Raw genomic sequence first — 19395 nt, forward strand, 5'->3', positions numbered from 1 at the left:
AGTAGACCCCAGTGATCTGTTGAGCAAGACCGCAGGTGTTCCATGGCACACTGAGTTGTCTGCCTTATTGCTCCAGGACCAAGTTACATTCTTCACATGAGCCCCACCGAAGCCCAGGCCACAGGTGAGAAGCAGCTTCTACAGACCAGCTACCAGGACTCCAGGGAAGCACCGCAAACCCTCCTCAGTGTCCTCAGGTTGCTGTTTTGGTTTTCTGTGTTTTGTCTCCTAAACCAGCATAAGCTCTTTGTTCAGAGGTTGTTATATTCTCTTAATTTTTTTATTTACTGAGTGTGAGCATACAAATGTTTCCACGGACCTTATACTTTAGAAACAGATGATAAATCAGTAGAAGATGTAATAATTTGTTTGCCAGTAACTGCTATGAATAAAAACAAAACCAGAAGGAGGATATTGTAAATTTTTAACATTACTTTTTAAAACGAGGAAGTAAAAGGTAGACTGATATTTCCAGGATCACGTGGTAATTTTCAGAGCCATAATTCACACCCATATTTTTTGACATCCAGTACTTTTCCCGCCCCATCTATCTGCTTCCAGAAATGCAACATTCGGGGCTTCCCTGGTGGCGCAGTGGTTGAGAATCCACCTGCCAATGCAGGGGACATGGGTTCGAGCCCTGGTCCGGGAAGATCCCACATGCCGCGGAGCAACTAAGCCCGTGCACCACAACTACTGAACCTGCCCTCTAGAGCCCGCGAGCCACAACTACTGAAGCCCGTGCACCTAGAGCCCGTGCTCTGCAACAAGAGAAGCCACCGCAATGAGAAGCCCACACACCACAACAAAGAGTAGCCCCTGCTCTCCGCAACTAGAGAAAGCCCGCGAGCAGCAACGAAGACCCAATGCAGCCAAAAAATAAGTAAATAAATAAATTTATTAGAAAAGAAATGCAACATTCATCCACACAGTTCCCACTGAGGAAAAACACCACTCTCCTTGAATCATTCTGGACTGAGCCATAAACCAGTCCATCTAACAATAGTAGTTCCAGGATCTGTCATCCAGCGCAAGTGACATCAAGAATTAAACTAGAGGGCTGCTCATACCAAGATCACTCAGGTAGAAAATATCAAAGGGAAATTTCCCTGTTCTGGGCCACTGACCCTAAGCATCGTTTCGCTTCCCTTCTTCAGAATCATGATTTCTGTGTTTAAAAGCACCTTAGAGAACTGAATGCCGCTAGAATGGCAGCCTGTTTGGGAGACCCAGCCGTCCTCGGCAGCAGCCAGCTTACCCTAACCACGGCCCACCTTCCTCTGCCTCACACTCGCCCCGGCTCCTCCTCATGCCCCGGGGTCAGGGGTCAGGGGTCAGGCTCCCCGGCGTGCGACAGGTGTGGTTATTATGGAAACTTTCTTGGACAGGAACGAAGTGCACTCCCTGTACTCCTGTACGTTCTTCCTAATTTGTCTGCTCACCCTCTCTGCTCCCTCAGGGGCTGCGTGGTTTCCACTCCCACCATCCCGGCCCCGTGTCAATATCCCAGGTTGAACTCGGGTTCAAAACGCAGGAAAGGCTACGTTCGTGGTCAGGATGTTTAGTGCTGACGAAACATCATCCCACTGCGGCCGCAGCTCGGGGCTGGGATCAGTCTGACCTTGCAGGTGAACCACGCAGAGCCCGATTTTCCCAGCCCTGCGCTGTGCAATGTGAAAGTTCTCAGACTATAAATCTAGGTTCAGGTACAAATTAAGATCAAAGAACACATATGCATTAAATAAACACAGTAAATGAGAACGCATACTTGGGGTCGGCAGTAACTTACTGCTCCCTAACTTAGGACACTCACCCGCCAGGACTGGTGACACCTTCCTAGACGTGAGAAAAGGCCAGCTTTGTCCACACGGGTAGATGGTGGAGCTCCAGGCCACATGACGCTCCAAATCCAGCACTAGCCAGGGCAGTGGGCCTGGACCCTGGATGTGGAGTCCGTCTTCACCATGATGGGAGGACTGGCCACCCAAACAAAACTGGGGCTTTGGCAGTGAAGAGGGACGTATCACACCGGCTGCCTGGCAGCAGTGCCGCAACCTGAGGTGAGTTGACAACACCTTACGTTGCTAGTGGCTCACCTTCCGCTCTTCGGAGGCAGGCCCGCCCTCCCACGCTCTGTGGTGCCGAAGGAGAAGCGTGCCGGCCACAGCGCTGGACCCCGAGACACCGGCCCCCATGCGGTCTCTGGCAGGTGGGAGGAAGGGCAGCCTCTCCGGCATTCCCGTCCTCGTCACCTGGCTTCCTGCCTCTATAGCCCAACTGGTCATCACCCCTGTTCTATTCCACCAGCCCCGGCTGGCGGTGGGTTGGGGGGCAGCTGTAATCAGTTCCCCACGTGAAATCTCCTCTGTTTCAAACGCCTGGCAGAGTGAAGACACTTTGGCAGGGAACCTGGAGGTCCCTGTGGACCCTCAGGCTGGCGGTGGGGTGGGGGTGACGGAAACAGCGTCTCCCGGGGCCGCTGGCAACGGATTAGACCCCCGTGGACGACCCCCTGCTGGGAGCGCGGAAATGGCGCTGCTGGGACCGCACTGTGAGAAACGCTGTGACCCCAGGACAAGCCTCCGCTTGCCGACTGCAGCTGTTCCCTCCGTACAGACGCTTCGTCCCCACTCACCTGAGCAGCTTTACCAGCCGACGACGGGACCCCTCACGGCCCTCACAACGCCTACCTCACTGCCCTGCTGAGCGAGGCCAGTCGCCGGCTGTACAAGGCCAACGGAGACTAAGTCGAGGCTTCCGGCTCAACGTTCATATTCCTGCCCCTGCACAGACCTGGTGCTGTCGGAAGCCTCCCCTGCACCTGTTTCCACTCGGGCTCTTTGGGTGTTCAGGCGGGAGCCCTGAAACGCCACAAGTATCTGAGCCCATTCAGAAGTGCACATCAGACATCTTCAAATACTGAACCTAGATTTCTACCCACAGAGCCATTTCCTTCCCCCTTGTCTTCAAGGGTACCAACCCAAACTATCCAGAAAGTGCTTCACAAAGTGTGACTCTCAAAAATACAACCCCTGAAGAAAGATGGCCCCGTAGGCATCTAGACAGTTCAGCACTGCAGTAACACAGTGTAGACGCACGACAAGCACAAAGGCCCTGAGATACTGGGTTACTTACAGTGTTTATATTATAAAAAGTATGGAAGCTTTATATATAAATCGTGGCTTAGATTTCTGATTATTTCTTTAGGATAGATTCCTAGATGAAATCACTGAATCAAAGGGTATGAACATTTTTGAAGTTCTCTTTCTCTTTGGAAACAATCACACGGAAAAGTTGCAAGTACAGCAGGAAAAAAAAAAAAAAAAGCTGAAACGCTGCCAAACTGATGCCCCAAACTGCAGCCATCAGGACCCAGAGGGGTGACGCAGGAAGACCCTGAGCTCACCTCCTCCAGACACGCGTCTACAGCTGCAGGTGCGACCATCTCCTCTGAAAAAGACCTTAAACTAGCCGAGCGGCTACCTCACGTTGACAAACGAGACAAGAGCCACTTGGAAGCGGGCGGGAGAGGCTGACACAGTCTCCCCATAAACCCACCCCTGGCACAGTTGCCCACCACCGGGAGGAAAGCACAAACCCGGAGCTTCTCCCTGAGGAGCCAAAGGTTGTGCCCCACAAAGGGCACCCCGGCGAGAGACGAGTCCCCAAAACATCTGGTTTGCAGCCCACCCAGCCCCGCGTCCGCGAGACCCCGAGGGCTGCAGGAAGCCCAGAGGCGCCCTGACACGCAGGCTCACTCAGCCCAGGGCCCAGACTTGACGGCAGAGGCTCAGCGGCTGATCTCAGAGCCTCAGCCCAAGGAGCCAGGCCTGGTGGGACACTCTCCAGGGACAGGGCGCTAGCGCTGCCGCTGTGCTCCCGCTTGCTAAAGCTGGGGGTGACCTGTTTGTTAATTTAGACCTTTCTCCTTTTTTCCTCTGTGGGAGCCATCTTGGCACTCTCTCTCTGCCTCGCGAGAGCCAGCAAGCTCCATCATCTTTCCTGTTTCCGGCGAGGGTGCACGTCTTCACCGCTCTGCCACGCCCACAGCACCAGCACCTCTGGGAGGGGAGCTCTTACACACGCCAGTGCCCCGGCCCCTACGTCGGGGGCCTGGTTTTTGAGGCTTCGGCCCAGGGGACGCCCCTTGATCAGCTGGCTCTGAGCGGCGCGGGCTTGCGTTTCTGGGTCCCCTGGGACTGTAACGTTGGAGAGAGTTCTTGGCAGGCTACGACCCAGGGCACCGCACAGATAACAGACCAAAACGTTCGCCCATCTTTGTGAGACAGAGGCCTGTTTGCTGTCCAGGGGACACCTCCGCGTCACCCGGCTCCCGTTGCCAGTGGGCCTCACACGGGCAGGCCCCCCAGGACCGCAGTCAGTGGAGGCGGGGTCTCAGACAGCGACCACCCTCAGGGCGCAGCAAGAGGCGGCAGGCCCAGGAGCTCAGCCTTCCCGTGAAGGAGGCCCTACCGGCTCAGCAGCGGGGCTGGAGCCTGAGGCACGGGCGTCTAATGACACACGACATCTAAGGGCTGAGCGCAGACCTTTCCAGAAGCCTCGAGAGGGGGGCGTTCGCGTCCTCACTCCAGCACGCCCAGAGCGCACGGCTCGGGGGGAGCTCCTACACGCCGCTGGCGTCCCGCTGTTGCAGCTGCTGCCCCGGGATGCCCGTGAACCCCCGGCTCTGGCGGCCAGTGGGCTGGTGCTCCCGGGCCCACAGGACTGTGACGGTCAGAGACGGCTCTTGGCGGGGTCCCACCCCAGGACAGGGCGCAGACACCACAGCGGCACACACCCCGACTCTCTCCGGGAAAGAGGCCTGCTTCCTGCCCCGGAGCTTCGGCCTGAGGGCCAGGCTCCAGGTGTGCTCAGCCCGAGGCCCTGGAACAGCGGTGCTCTCAGGGCACGCGGGCTGGGACACCATCCTATGCGCCCCCTCTGCCTCACTCCCGCTCACCAGTAGCTTCCAGAAAGGAGCTTATAAACTCGTCTAGAGCCCCAGCTTTTGCAACTACTGCCCAGGGGATACCTCAGATCGCCTGTCTGGTGGCCAGCAAGGCCTCCGCAGCAGTCCCACAAGACTACATATTTCTATACTTTAAAAGCTACTGCCACGGATAAACAACAAGGTCCTACTGTAGAGCACAGGGAACTATATTCAAAATCCCGTGGCAAACCATAATGGAAAAGAACTGAAAAACAATGTATATATGTATAACTGAGTCACTTTGCTGTACAGCAGAAATTAAACACAACATTGTAAATTAACTATATACCTCAATACAATTTTTTAAAAAAGCTTTTTCCAGAGGAGATCAAGATGGAAGAGGAAGAGGACACGGGGCTTACCTCCCCCCACAAACACATCAAAAATATATCTATATGTGGAGCAATTCTCACTGGAAACTTGCAGAAGGATTCTTCTATAACCAAGGCTGTAAGACAGAGCCCCACAGGGCTGAGCAGGAAGCAGGGAGAAGCGATCAGGTCGCGACCTGCGCCCCTGGGAGGGGACACAAAGGAGGAGGGGCATTACCCTGACTCGGAGACCCTCCCTGGGGAGTGAGCAGCTGGAACCACATCTGGGCACCCCAGCCCTGGGGCCCAACGCGAGGAGGACAAGTCCCCTTAAGCTGGTTTGAAAACCAGTGGAACCAGCAGTGGGGATGTGACAAACCTAGACTCCACTCGTGAAGAGTGGACACATGCTTGCTCGCTCCCGGGGCAAGGTGGAGGAAGCAGACAGAAACTGCCTGGGCTCTGGTCAGTTTCCACAACCAACCGGGGCCACGCCCCGGCCCACACTGAGCTCCCCCTGCAGCCCCTCCTGCTCTGTGGTGCAGCCCCTCGGGAGGGTGAAGGCCGCTGCAGCCGAGGAGAGTGCTTGGTTGAGGAGCCAGAGCTGACTCAACCCAGCACGGCACCTGAACAGGGCGAGGATGGCTATTACTGGCATTCACAGCAGGTCAGGATTGGCTGCAACTGTGACTGGTGCCCGTGACGCTCGGGCACCCCCCAGCAAGCCCTGGGCGCCCACTCCAGTATGCTCCCCTCTGGAGCAAAGGTGCTGACACTCGGAGGGGAGGGCACGCACCTACAGGAAACGAACCAGCTCAGACTGACCCTCAGGGTCTGGGAACCCGCCTCACCCCTGAAAGGTGGTGCTGGCCACTGAGCAGAGGAGTGGCCCCAGCTCACACCTGACTCTGCCACCTCCACTTCCAGCCCCACCTCCTACCAAGGTGGTAGCTGCCAGCACACCCTGGGGGAAGATGTGACTCACACTCACGTCAGATCCAGCTCTCCCAGCAAAGCAGCTGGCACACGCAGACTGTGTCGGGACATCCCCACACAAGGCCACCCCTCCAAGACTGGGATCGGTAACTGCTTCATCTAGTTTCATAGAGACAGAGAACGATAAGCAAAATGAGAAGACGGGAATTTGTTTCAAATGAAAGAACACAAAAACCCTTGTGAGAACAACTAATGTAACACAGATAAACAATTTACCAGATGAAGAGTTCACAGCATTGGGAATAAGAATACTGACTGAAAAAAATAGATGAACACATGACAAATTTAACAAGGAACTAGAAAATATTAAAAGAACCCCTCAGAACTGAAGAATACAATAACTGAAATGAAAAATACACAAGAGGAATTAACAGCAGACTAGGTGATACAGAAGAATACTAAGTGATCTGGAAGACAGAATAATGGAAATCACTCATTCAGAACAGCTGAAAGAGAAAAACATAAAAAAGAAAACAGTTTAAGGGACCTTTGGGACAACATCAAGCATAGCAACATTTGAATTATAGGGTCCCAGAAGGAGAAGAGAGAGAGAAAGGGGTCAAAATGTACTTGATGAAATTATGGCTGAAAACTTCCCAAACCTGCAGAAGGAAACAGATATTCAGGTACAGGAAGAACAGTCCCAAACAAGATGAACCCAAAGACACCCACACAAAGACGTGTCATAATGAAAACAGCAGAAGTTAAAGATAAAGAGAGAATTCTAATGGCAACAAGAGAAAAACCAAGAGTCACATACAAGGGAACTCCCAAAAGGCTATCAGCTGATTTTTCTGCAGAAACTTTGCAGGCCAGAATGGAAGGGCATGATATATTTAAAGTGCTGAAAGGGAAAAACCTACAAACTAGGATGCTCTACCCAGCAAAATAACCAGTCAGAACTGAGGGAGAGATCAAGAATTTCTCAGATAAGCAAAAACAAAAAGAGTTCATCAATACTAAACTGACCCTAAAAGAAATGCTAAAGGGTCTTTTCTAAGCGGAAAACAAAAGGCTACAAGAACAAAGAATCCATAGGAAAGGAAAAATCCCACTAGTAAAGTCAAATGTATATTAAAGGCTGTGGATTGACCACTTCAATAAGCTAGTACAAAGATTAAAAAGCAAAAAATTGTAAAATGAACTATAATAAACAGTTAAGGGATAAACATGAAGATGTAAAATATGACATCAAAAACTCATAACATGTGAAAGTAAAAAAAATGTAGCTCTTTCAGAAGAATCTTTTAGATCTTTTTGAACTTAAATGACTACAAGTTTAAAACAGGTAGATATAGTTATAGGTCAAAATATATGAACCCCATGGTTACCACAAATCAAAAACCTACAATAGATGCAGAAAAACTAGAGAGAAAGGAACACTAAAGCAAATCATCAAACCACAAGGGAAGAAACTAAAGGAAGACAGAGAAGAACTACAAAAACAATCAGCAAACAAGTAACAAAATGGCAATAAGTACATTCCTATCAGTAATCACTTTAAATGTCAATGGACTAAATGCACCAATCAAAAGTCATAGGTTGGTTAGGGACTTCCTGGCAGTCCAGTGGTTAAGACTCCACACTTCCATTGCAGGGGGCATAGGTTTGATCCCTGGTCTGGGAACTAAGATTCCACATGCCACACAGCACAGCCAAAAAAACAAAGACCCATCTGTATGCTGCTTACAAAAGACTCATTTCAGAGCTAAAGACACACACAGACTGAAAGTAAGGGATAGAAAAAGATATTGCATGCAAATGGAAATGTCAAGAAAGGTGGGGTAACAATACTCATATCAGGCAAAACAGACTTTAAAACAAAGTCTATACAAAAGACAAAGAAGGGTGTTTTATTATGATAAAGGAATCAACACAAGAAGAGGATATAGGGACTACCCTGGCAGCACAGTGGTTAAGAATCCACCTGCCAATGCAGGGGACATGGGTTCGAGCCGTGGTCCGGGAAGATACCACATGCTGCGGAGCAACTAAGCCTGTGCACCACAACTACTGAGCCTGCGCTCTAGAGCCTGCAAGCCACCACTACTGAGCCCAAGTGCCACAACTACTGAAGCCCGCGCACCTAGAGCCTGTGCTCCACGACAAGAGAAGCCACCGCAATGAGAAGCCCGCGCATCACAACAAAGAGTTGCCCCTGCTCGCCGCAACTAGAGAAAGCCTGTGTGCAGCAACGAAGACCCAACACAGCCAAAACTAAAATAAATAAATTTATAAAAAAAAAAGAGGATATAACATTTGTTAACATAAATGCACCTAATATAGGAGCTTCTAGATATATAAAGGAAATACTGAAATATATAAAAGGAGAAACTGACAATAATAAAATAATGATAGTGTACTTTAACAACCCACTTACATCAATGAATATTTCATCCAGACAGAAAATCAATAAGGAAACAGTGGTTATAAATGACACAATAGACCAGTTGACCTTAATAGATATCTACAGAACATTCCATCCAAAAACAGAAAAATACACATTCTTTTCAAGTGCATATGGCACGTTTTTGAGGACAGATCAAATGCTAGGCCACAAAAAAGTGTCACAAATTTAAAAGGATAGACATTATATCAACATTTTTTTTGGACCACAACAGTATAAAACTAGAAATCAATCACAGGACAAAAAATAGGAAAAGCACAGACATGTGGAGATTAAACAACATGCTACTAAAAAAACATTGGGTCAATGAAGAAATCAAAGAGGAATTCAGAAAATACCTCAAGACAAATGGAAATAAAAACACAACTTTCCAAAATCCATAGGATGCAGCCAAAGCAGTTCTAAAAGGGAAGTTTAAAGTGATACAGAAACAAACAAAAATCTCAAATAAACAACCTAACCTACCAGCGAAAGGAATTAGAAAAAGAAGAACAAACAAAGACCAAAGTCAGCAGAAGGAAGGAAATAATAAAGATCAGAGAGGAAATAAATAAAAATACAGGCAAAAAAGAAAGAAACGAAAGAGGAGAAATAACCAATAACACAGATACAAAACTTCATAAGAGAACACTAAGAATACTCACATGTCAACAAATAAGACGACCTAGGAGAAATGGATACATTTCTAGAAATATACAGTCTTCCAAGACTGAACCGGGAAGAAATAGACAATCTGTGAAATACTAATAGTGAAATTGAATTTGTAGTAAAAAAAAAAAAAAAAAAAAAAACAACTGCCAACAAACAAAAGTCAGGACCAGACAGTGTCACAGAGGAATTCTACCAAACATATAAAGAAGAGCTAATACATATCCTTCTCAAACTATTCCAAAAAACTGAAGACTGAACACTCCCAAATTCATTCTGCAAGGCCACCATCACCCTGACACTAAAACCAGACAAAGACAATACAAAAGAAGAAAATTACAGGCCAATATCTTTGATGAATATAGATGCAAAAATTCCCAACAAAGTATTAGCAAACTGAATACAACAATATACAAAAGGATCATATACCATGATCAAGTGGGATTTATTCCAGGGACATAAGAATGGTTCAATATCCACAAATCAATCAATGAGATGCACCATATTAACAAAAGGAAGGATCAAAATCACATGATCATCTCAATAAACACAGAAAAAGCATTTGACAAAGTGCAACATTCATTCATGATCTCTCATCAAAGTTGCAGACAGAATATATCTCAACATAATAAAGGCCATTATGACAAACCCACAGCTAACATCATACTCAATGGTGAAAAGCTAAGAGCTTTTCCCCTAAAACCAGGAAGAAGACAAGGATGCCCACTCTCACCCCTTATATTTAACATAGTACTGGAAGTCCTAGCCACAGCAATCTGACCCAAAAAAAGAAATAAAAGGTATCCAAATTGGAAGGGAAGAAGTAAAACTGTCAGTATTTTCAGAAGCTATGATACTATCCATAGGAAACCCTAAAGTCTCCACCACTAAATGATTTCAGTGAAGTTACAGGTTACAAGATTAATATACAGAAGTCTGTTGCTTTTCTATACATTAATGATGAACTATCAGAAAGAGAAAGCCAAAAAAAATCCCATTTAAAATTGCATCAAAAAGAATAAAATAACTAGGAATAAACTTAACCAAGGAGGTGAAAGACCTATACTCTGAAAACTATAAAACACTGATGAAGAAAACTGAAGATAATACAAAGAAATGGAAAGATACCCTGTGCTCTTGGATTGGAAGAATTAATATTGTTAAAATGGCCATCCTACTGGGACTTCCCTGGTGGTCCAGTGGTAAAGAATCCACCTTACAAGGCAGGAGACACGGGTTCGATCCCTGGTCAGGGAACTAAGATGCCACATGCTGCAGAGCAAACTAAGCCCGCGCACCACAACTACTGAGCTCGTGCACCTCTACTAGAAAGCCTGTATGCCGCAAACTACAGAGCCCACGTGCTCTGGAGCCTGCGCGCCACAACTAGAGAAGAGAAAACCCGCACGCCACAACTAGACAGAAGCCTGCGCACCGCAACAAAGAGCTCACGTGCTGCAACAAAAGATCTCACATGCCTCAACGAAGATCCCACGTGCTGCAACTAAGATACAACACAGCCAAAAATAAATAAAATAAATTTTAAAAAACGAGCTGAGGGGCTTCCCTGGTGGCGCAGTGGTTGAGAGTCTGCCTGCCAACGCAGGGGACACGGGTTCGAGCCCTGGTCTGGGAAGATCCCACATGCCGCGGAGCGACTAGGCCCGTGAGCCACAATTGCTGAGCTTGCACGTCTGGAGCCTGTGCTCCACAACAAGAGAGGCCGCGATAGTGAGAGGCCCGCGCACCGCGATGAAGAGTGGCCCCCACTCGCCACAACTAGAGAAAGCCCTCGCACAGCAACGAAGACCCAACACAGCCATAAATAAATAAATTAATTAATTAAAAAAAAAAAAAAAAAGAGCTGAAACAGCTATAAAAATAAATAAATAAATAAATGGCCATAGTACCCAAAGCAATCTACAGATTTAATGCAATCCCTATCAAAATACCCATGACATTTTTCACATAACTACAACAAATAATCCTAAAATTTACATAGAAACACAAAAGACCCCAAATAACAAAAAAATCTTGAGAAAGAAGAACAGAGCTGGAGGTGTCATGCTCCCTGGCTTTAGACTATACTACAAAGCTACAGTAATCAAAATAGTATGGTACTGGCACAAAAACAGACACATTGATCAATAGAACAGAATAGAGAGCCCAGAAATAAAACCACTTACTATGGTCAATTAATCTATGACAAAGGAGGCAATAATATACAATGGGAAAAAGACAGTCTCTTCAATAAGTGGTGCTGGGAAAATTGGACAGCTACATGTAAAAGAATGAGATTAGAACATTTCCTCATATCACATACAAAAATAAACTCACATGAATTAAAAACCTAAATATAAGACCTGAAACCATACAAGTCCTAGAAGAAAATATATGCAGAACATCCTTTGACATAAATCATAACAGTATTTTTTGGACCTGTCTCCTAAGGCAAAAGAAAAGTATTAAACTTAAAAGCTTTTGCACAGCGAATGAAACCACTGACAAAACGAAAAGACAACCTAGTGAATGGGAGAAAATATTTGTAAATGATATGACTGACAAGAGGTTAATATCCAAAATATATAAACACATCATACACCTCAATATCAATAAAAACAAACATCTCAATCAAAAAATGGGCAGAAGACCTGAATAGGTATTTTTCCAAAGAAGACATACAGATGGCTAACAGGCACATGAAAAAATGCTATCACTAATTATTAGAGAAATGCAAACCAAAACAACAATGAGATATCACCTCACACCTGTCAGAATGGCTATCATCAAAAAGTCTACAAATAACAAATGTTGGCAAGGACGTGGAGAAAGGGGAACTCGTACTGGTGAGAATTTAAATTGGTGCAGCCACTGTGGAAAACAGTACAGAGCTTCCTCAAAAAACTAAAAATAGAACTATCATATGACCTGGCAATTCCACTCCTGGGTATTATCCAGAAAAAAGTCAAAGCACTAATTTGAAAAGATACATGCACCCCAATGTTCAGAGCAACATTATTTACAATAGCCGAGATATGAGAGCAACCTAAGTGTCCATCAAGAGACAAATGGATAAACGATACATACACACACACACACACATGGAATATTACTCAGCCATAAGCAAAAAATGAAACACTGCCATTTGCAGCAATGTGGATGGACCTAGAGAATATTATGTTTAGTGAAATAAATCAGACGGAGAAAGACAAATACTGTATGATGTCATTTATTTGTGGAATCTAAACAATAAAACTAATGAATGTATATATCAAAACAGAAACAGGCTCACAGATATAGAAAACAAACTAGTGGTTACCACTAGGGAGAGGGGAGTGGGGAGGGGCATGTTAGGGGATGGGATTAAGTTATAGAAACTACTGAATACTATGTGTAAAACAGATAAGCAACAAGGATATATTGTACAGCACAGGGAAGTATAATCATTATTTTGTAATAATTTTTAATGGAGTATAATCTATAAAAATATGTATTCACTATGCTGTACACCTGAAACTAATGTAATATTGTAAATCTACTATACTTCCAAAAAAAGCAGCAAGAGAAAAACAACTTTTTACATGCACGAGACCCCCCATAATACTATCAGCAGTATTTTCAGCAGAAACTTTGCAGGCCAGTAAGGAGTAGCACAATATATTCAAAGTGCTGAAAGAAAAAAATTTCTAACCAAGAATACTCTACCTGGCAAAGTTATCAATCAGAATTGAAAGAGAGATAAAGAGTTTTCCAGACAAGCAAAAGCTAATGGAGTTCATCAACACTAAACCGGCCTTACAAGAAATGTTAAAAGGATGACTTTAAGCTCTAATTACTAAGAAGAAAACATATGAAAGTATAATTCTCACTGATAAAGGTAAAGGTAGTGCATTAATCACTTACAAAGCTAATATAAATGCTAAAAGACAAAAGTAGTAAAAGTAACGATAACTACAATAATATTAAGGGATATACAAGATGAAAGATGTAAAATGTGACTTCAACAACATAAAATGTTGGGGGAGGCAATTAAAATGTAGAGTTTTAGAATGTGTTCAAAGTTAGGTTGTTATCAACTTAAAGTAGACTGTCATAAATATAGATTGTTATATGTGAGCCTCATGGTGACCACAAAACAAAAACCTATAGCAGACACACAAAAGGTAATGAGAAAGGACTCTAAGAACAGCACTAAAGAAAGTAATCAAACCACAAGGGAGAGAGCAAGAGAAGAAGAAAGAAACAGAGGAACTACAGAACACCCAGAAACCAGTTAACAAAATGGGAATAAGTACATACCTATCAATAATAACTTTAAATTTAAATGGATTAAATTTTCCAACCAAAAGACAGAGTGGCTGATGGATTAAAAAAACCAGGCCCGGGGGCTTCCCTGGTGGCGCAGCGGTTGAGAATCTGCCTGCCAATGCAGGGTACACGGGTTCGGGCCCTGGTCTGGGAAGATCCCACATGCCGTGGAGCAACTGGGCCCGTGAGCCACAACTACTGAGCCTGCGCGTCTGGAGCCTGTGCTCCGCAACAAGAGAGGCCGTGACAGTGAAAGGCCCGCGCACCGCGATGAAGAGTGGCCCCCGCTCGCCACAACTAGAGAAAGCCCTCGCACAGAAACGAAGACCCAACACAGCCAAAAATTAATTAATTAATTAATTAATTAATTTTTTAAAAAAAGGAAAGTAGAATGCTGGGTTCCAGGGGCTGGGGGAGGGGAAATATGGGAGTTAGTGTTGAATAGAGACAGCGTTTCAATTTGGGAAGATAAAAATGTTCCCTGGATGGATGGTGGTGATGGTTGCACAACAATGTGAATGTATTTAAATGCCACCAAACCGTACACTTAAGAATGGTTAAGATGGTAAATTTTATATTACGTGTATTCTAACAATTTTTTAAATTGGGGGGAAAAAAAGGAAATGAGTACAAATTTCTAGTCATAAGCAGTCTAGAAATAACGCTTTGGATTCTTAGCTGATTTGTTCATCCAGGCTCCTTCCCTCTCTTTTCAGGTGCCTGTGTACAAACATCCTTTTGCACACACACTGCCCTGCTGACCTGTGGTCTGATAACCAAGAATACGTGGAGCAATGAATCATTTTGGGGTCCGTGCATGAACGGGCCTTAAAGGTCACATGACACGTTCCCAGATTACACTAACTTCTCGACAGTGAATCTAAGGATCACGCTGGTCTTAGTTTGAGGAACAAAAGGAGTAGCTGCTTCCAGCGCGGTTTGGAGTGTTCCAGGCAGCAAGGTGAAGGCAGTGAGGTCTGGGGACAAGGAATAACTTGAATGCGACGCTTCCTAACCGAATGCAGAATTCAGTACCCAAAGGAAAAGCACGGAATGAACCCCAGACCCTTGCAGCAAAGACAGGACTCATGTGCCACTTATACGCTACAGGTTTTAGAGAACAAAGGCTTTTACACTGTCCTGGCACAAGCCCAGCTGGCACAGCGATTACTGAGATACCGTCACCCACCTTGGAAGGGCAGCCAGGGTCAGGAGAAGATGCTCCAGCCACCCTGGAGGTGTTCCTCCTCGCCACTGCGCTGTGCCTCTGGCTGAAGGGGTGGAGCTAGTGTCGTACGGTTTTGGTGGAGCCGGAGACTCGAATTTTCTCTGAACATGAAATGAGGTAAGGCCGAGGTGTCAGAGCAGGCAGGCTCCGGGGCCACGGAATCACTCACATCCTCTCAGACAACACTTATCCTGACCTCTTCAAACAGCAGAACCCTTTCTTCAAGTAAGTTCTGGGCTGTCCACAGAGCAGAACCCGTCCTTGCTGAAGACCACGGGAAGGTTCGCTGACGTCAGGGTCGTGGGTGGAGATCCCGCGGTCACGTGCGCTGCTGTTAGCAGCTTGCGGTTCGCGTGGGCTTTAGGGCTGTCCAGCTTTGAAAGCGTTTCTTTCTCACCCGCCTTAATCTTTGTAGGGTGTCCGGCCCTTCCCAGGTTGAAAAACACTGTTGGAGAATCTGAAAGTCAAATACAAGCTGCATCAGTTTGCCGTTTCCTTCCATTTGTGGGAATCACATCAGTTGAAAGCAGCAGGCCTGTCGGATTCCTGTTGCAAGGACCGCTTTCAGGTGCTGCTTCAAGTGCTTCCAGGTGTTGCTGGCCTCTTCTCCCTCCCCTCCACCAGTGAGCAACCTCGGCTGCACTTGGGTTGATTTAGCAGCTTTCTCATTTCTCTCTCACTGAGGTCATCTGTTATCACACGTTAAAACATTATTTTTTAAAGACTTATCTTCATGGGGAGGTAGTGTATGCTAGAAAATAAGTCAGTAACTCCAATTTAGATCTGGCTCTGCCAACCACTGTATCATACGGCCTAAGAAAAGTCATTCACCTCTCTGGGCCAGTTTGCTCGTCGGCAAGAAGCAAAGCCTAACTTATCTCTTCCACAGGATTGTCAAGAGACTCAGGTGAGCAGACTGCAGGTACTAAGCAAATGCAAAATACATACTCTCAGAACCATTTTCTATTGAAACATCACAAAAAAAATCACACCTATTTCTTATTGGAACTCTCAAAACTTGCCTTTAAAGAAAGCCTCATTTACCATCAAACAACTTACAAGGCACAAGGAGTATGAACCTTTGTTAAGGAAGCAGCTCAGGAAGGCACGTTTCTTAGTCGACAGGGCACAGGTGCTGGATTCGGGCTCAGGTCACACCTGAGGCAAGTCTCCTCCCTCTGGCATCACCACTGAAGTAGCTGGGAATGACGAATGGATGAGTGAGGTACCTCGTGGCTACATGTGCCCGTCTACAACCACACTGGTCGCCATCTTCAGTGGCTGCATCGCATACTTAGCATGGCACCATTGCACGTGATCAAGAGGTTTTGAATATGTATCCTTTAAAATTAATACAAGTCAGAAAGCACCTCAGCCCCTGCTCATTTGTAAAATTCCTGTCAGGTTTCACAAATGGTGATAATGGAAACAAGAAGTTAATCAAATTGAATTAATAGTTACTTCTATTAAGCAACGCTATCAACTTAAAAACATAAGCATTCCATGTAAAAATAGTTTTGCAATTCAAGTTACCAAGTTAATAACCAACATTATTCCTTGCACAGTCGTTAAAAACTTAAAAAAAAATTTTATTCATAAATTAAATGCACAAATTCAGTTAATCCTAAACTAATGTTTCTTTATTACAGAACAAAGATTCAGACAGGAGTCTTGAAGACTTCTAAGGAGAGTTGATGAGTTTGCGGGTATGCTGGATTATATCTCAAACATTGCTGTGATTTAAACACTAAGATATAGTCATATATTTAAATTACCAAGATATTTGGATTTTTAACTAATCTATCCAAATATTCAGATGCCAACCGAATTTGCAACAGAAAAAAAAAGCTATTTGATCTATTTACCGTCTTTTCATTTCAGGTTATGATTTTGTAACTAGCACCTGGCAAGGAATCAATGTTAGGATTTAAATCTCTAGGGCAGTTCATGCTTCAGTCTGTGGCAATTTAACGCCAACTCACAGGTGGGCTCAGGTGAAAATATGAGAACGAATCAGGGGGAAGGGGCTGAAGCAATGTAAACACAGACCCAAGTCACCCACGCTTGTACAAACTCCAGGAGCCTCCAGTGATGAGGGACTGAACCACCGAACTCAAAAGGTCCAACATGAAAGGCTGATTTTGACAAATTTTAGAAACCTATAATACGTTATACAGTAATGAAGACCACATTTATCCAAAATTATGTCATCAGAGTAACTTGTTCTAGCCTCACCCTTTTCTTTTAGATTTTAGGTTTGTAGGGACTCGGCACATCTTGTACGTGAAAGTGCACCTCCCACTTCCCTAAAGCCCCTGAAGTGAGGCAGACACACTCGATGTGTGTAACATATTCTGACAGCTTCAGATGAACTCAACAGTCAAAGCACTTCACCTTGTTTTACTGGGACTCAGGTTGCCCTTTGCATTTTTATTAGCATCTTTCTACTACTGGACATATCATCTCAATCGATATAAACTATGATAGGCAGACAGATATATATAGCACATACCCAGTAAAACCTGGTCCAAAGGTACTTTACTGCTTTAGGAAGAAAAGTCTGCAATATTATCCCAATAGTGAAATACTTATAAAATAATGTTGCTGATAATCTTAGACTATGCACACAAATAGTGTCTTAGCGGTGAGAAACCACTACTGGAAGAATATAACATTACCAAATGTAGGTAGCAGCTTAATTTTTTAAATAAATGAATATTAAACTTTAAATCAAAGAAAATTAATCATTCTGGCACTGTCTTCCTTCACATCGCTTATCCTCACGGGCAGAAGGTCCTGACCATGCGGGGTGCGTGGAGAAATGTAATGAAAGACAATCTCTTAGACTTCTATGCTAGTCTACATAGTTTGAGTTACAACCAAATGATCTAGATTGAGGTGGACTTTATATTAGAAGGCAAAAGACTCTTATGTTTACCCTCAAGAATATACTGTGTTCTGAACTCTTTGAATCTGTCTAGTCTTTTTTTTAATTGAAGTGTAGTTGATTCACAACATTGTGTTAGTTTTAGGCATACAGCACAGTGACCAGGCTTTTTTGCAGATTATATTCCATTATAGGTTATTACAAGATATTGGGTGTCTAGTGTTTTTTTTGTAGCCACTTTGGCAACCCTGTAGGACAGGAATGCATTGATGCCAACTAATCTATTCTCACCCAAGTCATTGCAAGGAAGCAGCTTACTAATTAACTGTCCAGGAATTGGCAAAGACCCATTCTCTATTTCTAGTGCATTGAAAATAAAACATATGATTATACTGAGGCCATTTCTTATGAAACACAGAAGGAATCACCTCTCCCCACCTGCCATTTTGTGAATGGAAAAACAGGCATAGTACAGCCAGACCGGCGTAGCTTCTCAGATGGCAGAGTAAGGTTAAGTAGTTCACACCCTGAACTTCTTAAGTGTTGAGAAATTAGATTGAGGATATCATTTAATTACACTGCAACCCTCAGACATTATGGGTATTTTAATCCTGGATATAAGCTATGTTTCATTTGGACAACAGTGTGCAATTCTGGGAATTCCCTGGCGGTACAGTGGTTAGGACTCCACGCTTTCACTGCGGAGGGCACAGGTTCAATCCCTGGTCGGGGAACTAAGATCCCACAAGCCAAAAAAAAAAAAAAAAAAAAGATCCCACAAGCCGCGCGGCAAAGCCAAAAAAAAAAGTGTGCAGTTCTAAACATATATTTAAAGATTCATTTCTAAGTGGGACTCAGATAGATAAGAACCTGTAATCAGAGTAATGTCAATCTACTTTGATTACTGTATAGCTCTCATAATGAATTTACCAAGATTTTCCATTTTCGTTTTTAAAATTCTGAGTTGATTCCATGTTGTAACAATACATCTATTTTTAGTAGCCCAGCTTCACCTTTAGTCATCAAATCATCTCACACAGAATGTTATGTAGAGGCCAAAAAATTGGCAATGCCAATAGCTAGGATATGGTGAGAAAATTCTACACACTGGGTGTTGATATATGTGTATCCTGCTTACTTCTAAATCAGTGACTTATTGGACCAAGATGGTCACTACCACCACCTGTGAATAAAAACAAGGTCAGCAGTGAAATATATGGCAACAAGCAAACAGGGCACCAAGAACCACTGTGATAACAATGTGAGTTCTGGTGCAAGGTTATTGATCTTCTGATATGTTACTAGAAGGGCACTCACCTTAGAGCTGAACGTAGTGAAAAGGCCTCTGCTAACATGCCTGGAGTCATGTGACTGGAGTGGGGAAGCAAGCCACTGGCAGGGCTAAACTTAGGCTTCCCCAGTGAGCTTCAGAAATTCCTGCATCAGCTGCCCTCCTTCTTTTGTGTAAGTTGTCTTGTTGATGTACGTAGCCACTCCAGTTAGTTATTTGAAAGCACATATAAAATCTAGACAAAATTAAATTTTAAAAATAACCAAAAATTACCTTCCCTGCAAAATGCATAATTTCTTTAAAATGATCTCATGACTTTCCCAGTGTTT

At 44.7% G+C, this 19395-nt stretch overlaps 1 protein-coding gene across 14 annotated transcripts in view; it reads left to right on the top strand.

The window, feature by feature from the left end:
* The window catches only part of PARD6G (par-6 family cell polarity regulator gamma), a 202164-nt gene that overhangs the window by 106941 nt on the left and 75828 nt on the right, over positions 1-19395 (top strand). For 3 of the 14 annotated variants that reach the window (XR_014252040.1, XR_014252041.1, XR_014252045.1), the window contains exons 5-6: positions 14377-15795; positions 16538-16594. The exons of 1 other annotated variant lie outside the window; for it this stretch is intronic. The gene's annotated coding sequence lies outside the window, so the exon portion shown is untranslated. Of the gene's footprint in view, positions 1-2; positions 9515-14376; positions 15796-16537; positions 18542-19395 lie in introns of those variants that run through there. 10 more of the 14 variants (XR_014252043.1, XR_014252046.1, XR_014252044.1 and 7 more) reach the window with 8 other exon arrangements.

Source organism: Balaenoptera physalus, assembly GCF_965194825.1.
Source record: "Balaenoptera physalus genome assembly, chromosome: 12".
NCBI classification, from domain to species: Eukaryota; Metazoa; Chordata; class Mammalia; order Artiodactyla; family Balaenopteridae; genus Balaenoptera; species Balaenoptera physalus.